The following is a 14,180-nucleotide window of genomic DNA, read 5'->3' as shown; positions in this document are numbered from 1 at the left end:
ATGACTCCTTCTGGAAGATGAGAGGCAGAGTAAATTACTTTTTTCTGGATCTTCATGCTTAACTGTACTTATAAATCTTCTGCATTAAGCATGTTTAAATTACTAAGAGTGACAGCAGAACCAAATAGAACAGTCAATGAATACAATGTCTGACACGTATTATGCACTTAACAAATACCTGTTGGATAATAAAGAAAAGTAAATATCTAACATCTTCAGTCTTATCAAATTACTAAATGGTTTTGCTTCGCCATTTTATCCTAGCAATGTGACTCTAAGATCAATACAGGATATATTTTAAAGGTCCCACACAGGCCCTTGTGCTACTCTACACAGCTTATCCAATTCTCACTCAGTTGGCATCTCACGAAGACACTGCAGAAACACAGGAGTGGGGCTAAATACACACTCCATTCTTCGTTTAATCTCCCTGGGCCTTTGTTATCCCAGCTGTAAAGCCCAAACAGTACTGTTACGAAGAATAATGGAGACTTATACCATAAAAGCAATGTGTTAATAGTTTTGAGTTGCCCTTATCCTCCTATACTTTGAGTATCTTGGGGGTATAATCAGATCTTTGTGACTGACTGACCGTCAGAGTTTCTGAAATAAAAAAGAGGATCAATAATGGCTTCTTAAATAGAATTTTTAAATGTCTTCGTCTTCCCCCACCCAAACAGTTCTGCCACTTCTGTTTTATAGATTAGAAATCTTCAATGACTAAGATGGTCTCTGATAAAAATCAAAACTATTCTTAAAATTCAGCTCACGGGCTTCCCTGGTGGCGCAGTAGTTAGGAGTCCGCCTGCCGATGCAGGGGACACGGGTTCGTGCCCCGGTCCGGGAAGATCCCACATGCCGCGGGGCGGCTGGGCCCGTGAGCCATGGCCGCTGAGCCTGCGCGTCCGGAGCCTGTGCTCCGCAACGGGAGAGGCCACAACAGTGAGAGGCCCGCGTACCGCAAAAAAAAAAATTCAGCACAGAGTGAACTTTTCTTCTCTTTTATGTATTGTACCTTCCTAAGAAGACTCTGTTTACCTGCAAGGAGAAACTGTATGTTACTTGTGTTGGATTCAATATAATACAATGTGTGGCAAGTGGGCAGCATTTAATATACATCAAAGACTATTTCTTTCTTGTTCCAAAAGTTAAAGGCCTTTATAAATCTCAATAACTTTAAGGAAGTGTTGGAGTAATCACCCTAAACATGTAAAACTGCTGACGATCAAATTGCTGTGGGCAATTTGATAATAAGCCACTCCTTGTGTTATGAAAGAATGAACCTAGCAACATGCTTTGTCCATGATTTCAGCCTGATGTAATCCTAAAATTGGAGAGTATGATTTGTGACAAGTGGACCTGAGTCAACGACAAGATTTCCTTAATGAATAGGCTTTATTGAGCTAGTCACTGAGGGAATAAATATGCCCAACTCAGTATCAGGGCTTATCTTCAGGACTTGTAAGGGCACACTTCCCGTGACCACTCTCATTCCAGCCCAGACTGTGCTCTCTGCATAGCTGAACCATGGCACAAGTGTTAGGTATGTCAAAACTGTTGATAAACTGATAAAATGTCTTGGTTGAAGGTAACTTTAAAAGTTAAAGGTCATTAGCCAAGTTTATTTTTCAACCAATACTACACTCTGCATTTTTCACAGATACCCTCTATACAAGAATAGCCCTTCATGCTTTATTTCTTCCCCAACACACATAATACATGACATCTACAAGCACAAATACCCTGCCAGGCTACAGAATAAGTAAGTACATTCACTATATTGTAACACCATCTCTTTCTCCCCTGCTCAAGGAGGCAAGTAGAAAACTACTGTAAGATTAAGTGTAAATCCATCCTAATTCGTATGTAAAAGTAAAATAATTACAGAGAAAGTCAGGTTATACTTTGAGAAAAAAGTGCTATTGGTACATAGTTCAAGAAGATTTACATGAAAAATCTTATCAAAGAATCCTATAATGAATTTAAACAAAGCCAAATGTTAATAAACATCCAACTAAAATCATTAATGCACTGCTTTGCTGACTCCTTTAATATTAAGAGCCCCTCAACAGATCTCTGAAAATTACTACCTATGAATACTGACTGCTTCTAGCTCTCCCTTTTGGAAATCCTGTACTTGCCTATTCATGAACAAAGAAGAAATTTCTAAAAGAAATGAAATGAAATATTAGCAGTGTATCATCTGAAGAAGTATGATTAACATTTACTATGTTACTAAAGTTTTTTAAATAGGGAGGTTGCCTCTCCATCCACCCAATTAAACATGATTAAATAGGTGACATATTAAAATACAGGCTCTAATCCTTACTCGTGATTGGGGGAAAAACGTATAACCACTAAAAGGAGATGGGAATGCTTTCATGATACCCATGTTCTTGGCAGAAAATTACATCTTTGTTTCTCTCACTAGTAATTCAATTCTAAGTAAGCTTTATAACCTAAGAAGATGAGATTTAGACTAATGAATTACTTGGTTATTAAAAAATACATATGCTGATAAGCTGTACCTTTTTCCCATGAAAAGTGCAAAATTGCAACCAAACAGTATTTAAAAGCTAAGGATAGGGGGCTATATCCCTCCACATGTTTTATAGGGTTTAGGGTATCACTTGTATTCTCATTCAAATTGATTTAAAACATTAATGAATTTTCCTATTTCCAATACAATGGTGAAATATGTTTTCATCTTTCAAAGGCACTGAAAAACATCTTTCAAAAGTACTGAAAAATAAGAAGTAATAAAAGTACTGAAAAATAAGAAGACAGTAAGAATTTATCAAGTCAAAACTAAGAGGGGATTTCAACAAATGGTGCTGGGAAAACTAAATATTTACATGCAAAGAAAAAAAAATGAAGGTGGACATTTACCTTACACCATATACAAAAACTAACTCACAATGGATCAAAGACCTAAATGCAAGAGCTAACACTTAAAACTTCAAAAACATAGGGAGAAAGCTCCATGACACTGAATTTGGCAATGATTTCTTGGATATGACACTAAAAACACAGGCAACAAAAGAAAAAAAAAGATAAATTGGACTACATCAAAATTCTAAACTTTTGTGCATAAAAGGATACTATCAACAGAATAAAAAGGTAACCTACGGGGGCTTCCCTAGTGGTGCAGTGGCTGAGAGTCCGCCTGCCAATGCAAGGGACACGGGTTCGTGCCCCGGTCCAGGAGGATCCCACGTGTCGCGGAGCAGCTGGGCCCATGAGCCGTGGCCGCTGAGCCTGCGCGTCCGGAGCCTGTGCTCCGCAGCGGGAGAGGCCACAACAGTGAGAGGTCCGTGTACCGCAAAAAAAAAACAGGCATTGGAGAAAATATTTACAAATCATATATCTGATAAGGAATTCGTATCTGGAAACAAATAACTCCTAATACTAAACAAAAACTGGGCAAATTCAAAAATGGGCTAAGGACTTGAATAGACACTGATTTCTCCAGAGAAGATATACAACCAGTCAATAAGCACATGAAAGGATGCTCAACATCACTAATCACTGGGGAAATGCAAATCAAAATCACAATGAGATACCACTTCACACCCATTAAAATGGTTATTAAAAAAAAAAAGATGTGGAGAAACTGGAACCCTTGTGATTGCTGGTGGAAATGTAAAATGGGGCAGCTGCTGTGGAAAATGGTATTATTGATTCCTCAAAAAATTAAAAATAGAACTACTATATGATCCAGCAATTCCACTCCTGGGTATATACCCAAAAGAAATGAAAGCAAGGACTCAGATGTTTGTACACCCATGTTCAGAGCAGCATAATAAACAACAGCCAAAAGTGGAAACAACTAAAGTTTCCAATAAATGGATGAACTGCTAATCAAAATGTGGTGTGTGTATACACACACACACGCACACACACACAATGGAATATTATTCAGCCTTAAAAAGGAGTGAAATTCTGATACATGTTATAACATGAACCTTGAAGACATTATGCTAAGTGAAATAAGCCAGACATGAAAAGGCAATTATTACATGATTCTACTAATATGAGGTACCTAGAATAGTCAGGTTCACACAGTGTAGAGCAGCAGTTACCAAGGGCTGGGGTGAGTGGGGTAAGGAGGACACTGTTTAATGGGTACCGTTTCAGTTTGGGATGATGAAAAGGTTCTGGACATGGACAGTGGTGGTGTTTGCACAACAATGTGAATATACTTAATGCCACTGAACTACACACTTAAAAATAGTTAAAATGGTAAATTTTATGTTACGTATATTTTACCACAATTTTTTAAAAAGTGAAATGGGAATGAAAAGTCAGCATGGAAAACAAATTCTGAAGCCACATTTCCTCTAACGGGTCCTCGCTGATCTTGGAAAATTAGAGCCTTTGTTTTGATTGATTCTCAGGGGGACAGATACAGAAATAAAACTGAGGGCCATCTCACCTAAGACCCTCCCCACAATAAGCTGGAATCCCAAAGGGCTACGTCCTTAAATAAGAATCTGAAATCTGAAGCAGATTATAACCTAGGATCAAACTAGGATCAAACTGCTTTTCTCAAACTTTAAACTTGGTTTATAACCCATCCCGGATTAGAATACTCCCAAAGTGTCTGTCAGAAGCAAATGCAAATTTTCTAAGTACCTATGCTGTGGGCCTAAAAATAGTCTTAAATAATTTTTCAAATGTAGTATCGAGGGCCCAGTCGAGGATACTGGAATACACAGGAAACTAAACAGGAATAAGAATAAGCAGAAACAACAGACAGGAAAAAGTGGTCAGGAGATAACTTGAGAAATTGGAAATATCAGATGCAGACAAAAAAATAATTGTGTTTTCTGTGATGGGATAAACAAAAGACAAGTTGGAGTTTTTAGCAGAGAAGTGAAAACTATACACAGTGACAGTTTGAAAATAGAAAAAAAAATAGAAAGTCAAGAATTAAAAATAAAATAACCCCAATTAAGAACTGAATAGAGAGGTTTAAAAGCAGATTAGATGCAACTTAAAAGATATTTAGTAAATGGGAAGACAGGAGAAAAGCCTAGAGGTATGCTAGAGCTGGCCTGAACCAGCCTGTGAAAGCCAGTTACGTGCAGCTCCTTCTAACTCTGCCTCAGTGAAGTCATGCTGGTTGCCTGAAACTGCCCTTGCGAATATTTACACTATGGAAATCAACAACTGCTACAAATCAGGGCTTTTTTTCCCCCTGGAGAACCAGTTTAACAGCACATCACTGGAAGCAACCATACAGAATTCAGGACAGAGAGACAAAAAGATGATGAATGCATGACAGAGGGTAAGAAATGTGAAGAATACATGAGAAAGTCCAATATATATTTAATTGGAGTTTCAAAAGAAACTGAAGAAATTGAAGAACAAGAGAATGGCAGGTGAGAAAATGGCTAAGATTTTTCCAGAACTAATGAAATCACCAAATCATAGCTTTAAGAAGCCCAATGAATCCATTACAGGATAAATAAAAAGAAGTCTGCAGTGAAGTAAGACTGACCACTGTACCATTAGAGTAACCTATTTATTTTTTAATCTATGAATTCTTTTCTTTAAAAACTGTGTTACCAGAATTCAGGCAGGTGGGGATTTATTTTCATTAATTTTACCCAGAACACAATGACGCCTACACTTTGGACCTGCAGATTCAGAACCTTGTTACCTCAAGAAAGTTTTCTTCTACTTTTATTTTTCGCTTTTGTCACATTTATTCTGATCTCTCCCTTAGAAATACCTTATTCTCCTCTCTCTGTCCTCAGTATCTGTCGTCTTTACCCTCGTCACTTCACTTCCCTGTCATCATTTTCTCCTTATTCTGGACAATCTCAAATACTCAATATAGGATTGATTCCATTTTCCACAGGATCAGCTCTGCTCTTTACAATTGCCATTGCAGATTTTTATCCCGCTATTGCATTTTCAGGTTTTTTGTTTATTTTTAGCTCCTCTTAAAATCATTTCAGCTCCTCTTAAAATCTCATTCTGATTTTTTCTTAGGACTTTTTGTTTTGATTTCATAGAGGTCATATTTTTTGCTCTCTTGCTAAGAATAAAATCTTACATTTCCACAAATATCTTCTGTATACCATAATAAATCATACAGAATGATTCTTAAGCCTTCCCTCATCATCTTTGGGTAATGGGGTTCCCTTCTTTTATGCTACAGATTTCTTTCATAATTTCCATAAAGATTATTATCTTTGCAAAAAGAAAATGTACAATTTTTAAATGGCAGAGTATACAGATCACCCTTGATTCCTGCCACTATCCATTGGATGGTGAAATTTTGCTCACATCTTGAATTTGGTCAGGTTTTGTGTGTACAGGCTGATGCACAGGCCATGGCTCCACTTATAATACTCGGCAGACAGTACAACTATGCTGGACTGATCTAGGATCTTCTATGATTCTCTCATATTATGAGGAGAATTTTGTTACTATAACATCAGGAACATGCTGCAGTTTGTCGTTTAACAGAAAAAATAAATGCTAATCTGAAACCCTAAGAGCACAACTCTTGCAGGTTTCCTCTTAACACCACTTCTACAGCTGCATCACATCCCTGGAAAGCAATATCCTAGGTTTCCTTTCATTCTCTTCCATACTACATATTGGAAATGTTAGTCTATGAATGGATACACAAAGAATGGTGCTGAAGGTAGTCTGGAGGAGTTGAGAGTGGGGGGAGATAGAGGAATCTCTAGTGAAGTTAACTGGCTTGTAATATGTCATGAAATACAGAACATGAAGGAAACAGGCTTCCAACAGTCATTCATGGTAACCTTCATCTTGGAAGTATGAGTGAACAATGGGAATAGATCAAAGCCTCTTTCTAACTTCTCCTCATCTCATTTTATTCTCCTGTGTTAGAAGTCAAAGCATAAATACACCACTAAGGCTTTCTCAGTCTACTCCAACCTCAATGTAGTAAGTAGTTAGTGGAAATGCCTCTAAAACTAAGAAACAGTTGATTGCTACTTAACTCTTTGGTGCTGTTATGGGACTATGTGCATAGCTTAACGGGAGCTGGAAGAAAGCATATCACACATAGCCTAAAGTCAACATTTTTGAAGAGGTACATTTTCTAAAACAAAAAGACTGATACTTTAATCTCTGTGTTTGAACATACAGTCAACCAAAATATGGTGACAGGTATTAACTAATACAGAAAGAGTGAAATAACTAGAATTCTTTCACAACAGGAAGATGAAGATCAAGACTTATCATGACCGTATACATTTTTAAAGACCTATGACAATGATTTTATACGTGGTGATGTAGACACTGATTTCTTCTCCATATCACTTAAAAGTCTGAAAATAGTCATTTTAGGATGATTTTTTAAAGTTCTACTCTAATCACTCTACCCAGTAAACACACAGAATTTGTTATTCCAGAAGGTGCTCAAAGGCAATGATATAAACAGCACTTAATCTAATTCACAGATGATAGCTCTAAATAGGCAAGTAAGGAAAGCTAGGCTTATTTTGAGGACATGTCCTGACCATCCCTGCTGATATTCTTGAGAACAATTACCAGAACCTCATCCCCTCAAATGTAGAAAAAAATTCAAATTCGGGAAAAGCTTCATTCTTTTTCCTTTTTACATATCACAATGAACATTTCATTAATAAAGTCAAGCTGAGCTCACTATTTCTTATTTGACAATGCTCCCCCCAAACACTTAGTGTCTAATGGATTTCCCTTAATTAATAGCTAACATTTAATGAACCCTTACTGTGTGCCAGGTACTTTACTAAATGCTTTACATAATTAACTCATTTCTCTGAAGGAATGCTATTATTACCATCAGCAGTTTAAAGATAGGAAACAAAAGGGACACAAAAGTCAAATAATTTGCCCAGCTTTTCATTCCAGTTACTACTGCTACATCACAAATTACACCAAATGTAGTGGCTTGAAAAATGATTTTATCATACATGAAATCTGTAGGTCAAGAATTCAGACAGGGCACAAAGGTAACGTACAATGTCTGAGGCTACAACTAAGAAGGCTCAACAACTAGGGATGTCTCAATGGCTGGGGGTGGGAGTCATCTGGGAAAATTTTCGCTTGTGTGTATGACTGTTGATGCTACTGTCATCTAGAATCTCAGCTGGAGCTGTCAACTAGAGCACCTACATATGGCCTCTCTCGTGTCCTGGGCTTTCTTCACAGCATGGAAGCTTCAGCATAGCAGGACATCTTGCATGGCAGCACAGAGATCCAAGTGCAAGTGCCCCCGAAAACAAGGTGGCGGCTAAATTGCCTTTTCCAACCTAGCCTCAGACATCGTTCAGCACTTATGCCACATTCCACTAGTCATAGGCAAATCACAAGCCTGTGCAGATTCAAGAGGAGAGGATAGAGACCCCTCCTCTCAACAGAGGAGTGTCAAGGTCACAGCCTATAAAGAGCAGGGGGCTGGAAGTGCAGCCATCTTTGGGAAATACAACATACCACCATTGTATTGCAGAGATTCACAGTGCATGTTCTTAACTACCATACCCAACTGCGAGCTCAAGAAGTGGCACTCTATATAGTGCTTATCAACCAAGCTCTTGACCTAGTCCAAAAGTTTTTGTGTAGCATGCAATGCCATTTGGAATCTGGAATGGGCAAAGGGACCAAGGGGAGGGTGAGTTCTGAAGAGGCTTCTTAAGGCTATATTCCCTTCATGTTCATCCCCCACTCTGGAAGCCATCAGTGAAAACAGAAGATTCTCTACACCACCAAGAAAACAGAAGAGCCTCTTATAATCTCTCCACCATGATAGTTCCCAGGGGTGGCCAATTCCATCATAAAAATCAATTTAAGTGTTTCTGAAAGATGGCAAGCGATGTCCCACGGACAGCCTCCTCTCATGGTGGCCTGTGCACCATCATCTGGTCATCTGATGTCAAATATTACAGACTTAACCCAAATCAGACCTTGATTTCTGAGGTCACATTTAATACTGCCACAAGGTCCACGTTATTTACAAATAAATCAACAAACAGTTCAAATTCAAATGGGAACCTGTAAGTCTAAGAGCAAGTTTCCAGAACCTTTTTTAGGGAGTAGAGGAGTTGGAGGAGCCATTCAAAACAAGTAATTTTTTATATCACTTTATTTCATATACATGTGATATAATCAAAGCTTACCACTGATTCCACTGCCAATTTCAAGGGTTCTGGATAAACTAAAGCACAATTGAGAGACTAGAGAATCAGGCTATTTAGAGACTCTCCAACGTTAAATCTTTCAGGATCAGATCCCTGGCACAAAGCCAGGCAAACAAAAGGTACAAACTGACTCACTGGACTAAAAACCCACGCTTCATTAGCCGCAGAGGAAGAATGATGTTTTAAAGTGGTACAGTTATTATTTGGGCTGTGAACAAATACCTCCCCATTAACAGTCCCTCAGAATACTAATCTGAAAAACCTTGGTGTTACCAAGGAATTTCATTCAATCTGGTGGGGTTTTTTTTGTTAAAAATAATAAAATCATTGTCTTCAATAAAGTGTTGGTTGATACAAAGGGAAAAACCAAGAATGCCTTCCCTCTCTTTTGGTTTACACCCTAGGTGAAGGCATGAAAACACAGTCAGCTACAATGCACTCGTGGTTTATTTAGAGAGAAACATTCTGGCAAAATTAGCATAACTGGTTAAGTGTTACTTATTTGGAAATACTGGTGTAGCAGTAATTAAAAAAAAAAAACAAAACTGCTTTACCAGTTTAACTTTAAAGTCAAGTCAAATTTTCATTTTGAATAAAATTTCAATTGACACAGACAACTTGAGCTGGACTATTAAAACAACCAAACAGCAGAGGAGACATTTAATGAATAAACTCCCCTGTTAACACTTTGTCTACATGGATTTTTCCAGAGGTACTGTGTTCTGGCTACATGAGGCTGGCTTTGTTTCTTTCAGTAAATTAGAGAAGGGCAAAAGGTGGGGAGGGGAATGTGACAATCACACTTAATCCACACCAGGCCGCCATATGTCACTTTTGTCCTTTGCTGGTTCATTGATTATTCATGAATTCACTACCTGAAAAATGCTGTATTTATCTTTACAGCCACAAAGCTGTCAATTCAGTTCCAAGTATGCCTGCCTTTGTTTTCAGTGAAATGCACACTTTGGGAGAAGGCGGCCTTTTGTATGACACTGCCCTATGCTATAAAACAGGTATATAAAAAAAAATTGATACAATATAGGTGAGTTTCAATGTTGATACTGACCTGAACATTGTTATTATTTTGTAATGACTGTTAGATCAAAAGAAAATGAAGCAGTCTCGGCTTTTAGAGCCTTTGGCCTCTAAAGATTTCCAGAGAGGCCCTAAATCCTACTCCCTACTGTATTTTGTTATCAATGGTCTTACTGTTTCCATTTCTTTTCTTCTTTTATACCTGCTTGTTTCTGGTAAGTATCTTCTGCTATTATGTTACCTGCTCAAAGCTACCTGAGTTCCAACCACTGCTTCTCTGGGATGCATTACATCAGTTCTAGCTCAGAATCTGCCTGAAAGTTTCCTTTTCCCACATACAGTCATTGCCTTGAAGGATTCCACAGGTCATTTAAATTCCAACTTGTTTGCCAGCACATAGAGGAGACATACTTTTAGAAAGGCAAAGAGACACTCAGCTTTCAACACTACCTACCAGACAAGAAGACAGGGAAGATAAGCTTGCCTAAAGACATTTTAAATGCTTCCCTGATGGCTTCAAGCTTAAAACTACTACCACAAATCCATCATCTTTGTCCTGAGGGAGAAAAGTCAGAGGGAGAAAATAGATTAAAACTATACTTGCATCCTAAAAATTCTGTGAACAGCTTGAAGGATAAAAAAGCAAAGTGAAATCTACACTCCCAAATTACTGTCATTTTAAAGTTTTGTGACAAAAGCCAAAAATGTAAATTGAATTTAATTTTCCCTAGGTGTGCTCAACAACAATTTTGACATGAAACGTCAAACATGTGATAAAGGTTCTTTAACAGTTAGTGACTGAGGGTAAAGACCTAATCCAAAGAGAAAAATAGCACTTCATAAATAGTTCCAACAGATCGTGCATTCTTCCACGTTTTATTTCAATTAACCTTTTGAGGATACCTAAAAGTCTCTTTCTAATTCAAGAATGTGATTAAGACCTGCACCTCCATTAACAGGAAAATGAGGCAGAAGGAGCCTTAATACTTCAGAACTCCATTATGATGTAAGACTAAGTCATCAAATTCCTAACATGATTAACTTATGAGATCAATGTTCATGTCTAAAAAAGCAAAAGAAAAAAAGATTCAAACACAGCTTGACTGTTTTCATGTTTTAAAAAATAATTTAATTGCAGAGATTTAATCATGTTAGTGCCTAATTGTTTTATAGGACTGTCTACCTTCAGAAGCCCCTAACCTGTTTGTTCTCTACCAAATGCATCACTCCTTGTTCAGTCATCCAGGATCGAAACCTGGGCCTCTTCTGTCACCCTGCTTTCATTAGTCAGGATTAAGTTCAACCACATACAACGTGAGCAAAAACAAACAATCAGACAAAGCCATCAGCTTACACAAGACAAAAAGTAATTGTATTCTCACAAAAAAAGACGCCCAGATGTAGTCAGGCCAGTGTATTCTAGTTCACAGTGCCGGGCCCTTTCCCTCTTGATGACGTGCCGTTCTCAGCATGTGCCCTCCCCTTCAAGGTGCAAGATGGCTGCTTGAGCGCCTGCTATCGCATGCCCATAACAGCCAGTAGGAAAGAGGGGAAGGAGGGCTCAATCCTTTCAATAACACTTTCTAGAAGTTCCACACAGCACTTCCATTTTCATCTCACTAGGCTGAATTTAGTGATAGTCACATCTAGCTACAAAAAGACTTGAAAATGCAATCTTTTCATTGGGCAACAATATATCCAACTGAAAATTAGGGTTCTGTTATACAAAGGAAGAAGGAAATGTTTGCCAGAATGAGCACGGTCACAGTCTCCAGGATTCTTCTCTCTTACTCCCCACATCCAGTCCTCTCAGCTCACCACCGTTATTTAGCTAAGTCAGCCCTATCAGCATGGTTGTAATTCACCTTATCATCATCTCTGCCTGAACTATAATATCGTAACTGATCTCCCTGAGCCCGGTGGAAATCAGCTATTCCATTTGGTCACAGAAACTTTCAAAGAAAAGCGTGGGAAGAGACACGTGAGTGGGAGGCACCATCACTTCTCCTTCAGGCTCATACAAGCCACCCTGGCAAAGGAGGAACTCTGCTCTTCCATGCAAACGTATTAAGGTCCCTAGGGAAAGACAGAGAGACTGACTGCAATCTGGTGTCTGTGTGATTGCGGAGAATCTTGCTGGGGTTCAGTGGTTAGAGATGAGGGTCTTCACAGAGCAGGAAATCATCTGTACCTCAAAAAACACTTCTCCGTGGGCAGAATCAAAAAATTATCAACAGAATTCTATACTCAACACAAATATTTTCCACAAATGAAGGCAAAACAAGTACTTTTGCAGACAAATTAAAGCTGACAGAATTCACTGAAAGCAGACTTGCACTATGAGAAATTTTTTTAATTGAAATATATTTGACATATAACATTGTGTAAATTTAAGGTGTACAACATGCTGATTTAATATTCATATTTGGAATACGACTGCCTTTGTAGCAATAATCACCACCTCCATCACATTACATAATTATCATTTCTTTTTAGTGGTTGGAATAATTAAGTTGTCTCTTAGCAAGTCTGATGATTATAATACAATATTATCTATATTCTCTGTACTGTGCATTAATTCTATAGGACTTATTTACTACTTGGTGCAAGTTTGTCCCCTTAAACAACATCTGTCCTATCACCCCTACCTTCCATCCTCTGGTAACCACCATTTCACTGTTTTTATGAGTTTGGCTTTTCTAGATTCTTCGTATAAGTGATATCATACAGTATTTGTCTTTCTCTGACTTATCTCACTAGAAATATTAAAGTTCTTCCAGCAGAAGGAAAATATCAAATGGAAATTTGGAACTACAAAAAGTAATAGAGGCCTACAATGTAAAATACATGGCTAATTGTTAAGGACATTTTTGTCTCATTTTTAATCTTTTTAAAGGTTAACTGAAGTGACATCAGCAAGATGGCAGAATAGGAGTTTTCTACTGTCTTTTCCCCAAAGACCAATGATTAAGACGATCACCTACCGAGAAGAGTGCTTTTGTGCAACTGCAGAGTCCAGCAGAGAAGTTCCAGCACGCTACGGGAGCAAAAACAGCAGAGATTAGATGCAGTGAAGAAGGTAAAAGGAACATATTACCCCCTCCCCAAGGTGGTGCGGCTCAGTGCCTCTCGCCAACAATTTCTCCCACCAGGGAAAGTGAGAGCATGTGAGTGCGTGCCCAGCTCCCCCAGCTGTACAAGGTGCTGCCAAAGGGGCCCACTTCTTTCCTGCCCCATCCAGGGCACTGAGGTGAGCTGAACAACGACAGTCAGGGAGGGGCTGAGAGAACAGCTGCCAGAGCCGGGAATGTGTCAAAGGGACATGGATCCTACTGACCATTTCGAGGACAGCATCAGGAAGCCCACCCCTGAGTTGCTGGGGATACCTCCCCTGCACTTCCCCATCTATGCACCTCACTCACACATACTCCCACCCAGTGGCAGACTCCCCATGTGTATCCCCCCTGCCCCACACTTCCAGTGAAGGGACGTGTTCAACGCTAGGTATGTAAATAAAACTGTGTTTAAAGAGATGTAAATACAATGGAATGTTATTGAGCCATAAAAAAACAAGGAAATCCTAGCATTTGCAACAACGTGGACAAACCTGGAGGACATTATGCTAAGTGAGATAAGCCAGACAGAGAAACAAATATACTGCCTGATCTCACCAATATGGAGAATCTTAAAAGGAAGTTGAACGCACAGAAACCGAGTAGAAGGGTGGTTGCCAGGGGCTGGGGTGGGATGGCGAAATGGGGAGAGGTTGGTCAAAGGGTACAAATGTTTAGCTGTTAGATGAATAAATCCTGAGGATCTATGTACAGCATGACTACAGCAAACACAGCACAATGTACAGTATGGTGGCTATATTCTGGTATTATATAACTGAAATTTGCTAAAAGAGTCAATCTTAAGGGTTGTCACACACACGCACAAAAAGTGAGGTAATGGTTGTGTCAACTTGATTGTGGAAAT

At 38.7% G+C, this 14,180-nt stretch overlaps 1 protein-coding gene across 2 annotated transcripts in view; it reads right to left on the bottom strand.

The window, feature by feature from the left end:
- The window catches only part of LOC114901866 (cytochrome c oxidase assembly factor 1 homolog), a 93,130-nt gene that overhangs the window by 31,261 nt on the left and 47,689 nt on the right, over positions 1–14,180 (bottom strand). For both annotated transcript variants that reach the window (XM_029234035.1, XM_029234036.1), the window contains exon 2: positions 13,187–13,239. The gene's annotated coding sequence lies outside the window, so the exon portion shown is untranslated. The remainder of the gene's footprint in view (positions 1–13,186; positions 13,240–14,180) is intronic.

Source organism: Monodon monoceros, unplaced genomic scaffold (genome assembly GCF_005190385.1).
Source record: "Monodon monoceros isolate NGI ecotype Baffin Bay Population unplaced genomic scaffold, NGI_Narwhal_1 Super_Scaffold_2, whole genome shotgun sequence".
NCBI lineage: Eukaryota > Metazoa > Chordata > Mammalia > Artiodactyla > Monodontidae > Monodon > Monodon monoceros.
Note: the sequence above shows the minus strand (reverse complement) of the source record. Positions and strands in the feature narration are given on the sequence as shown.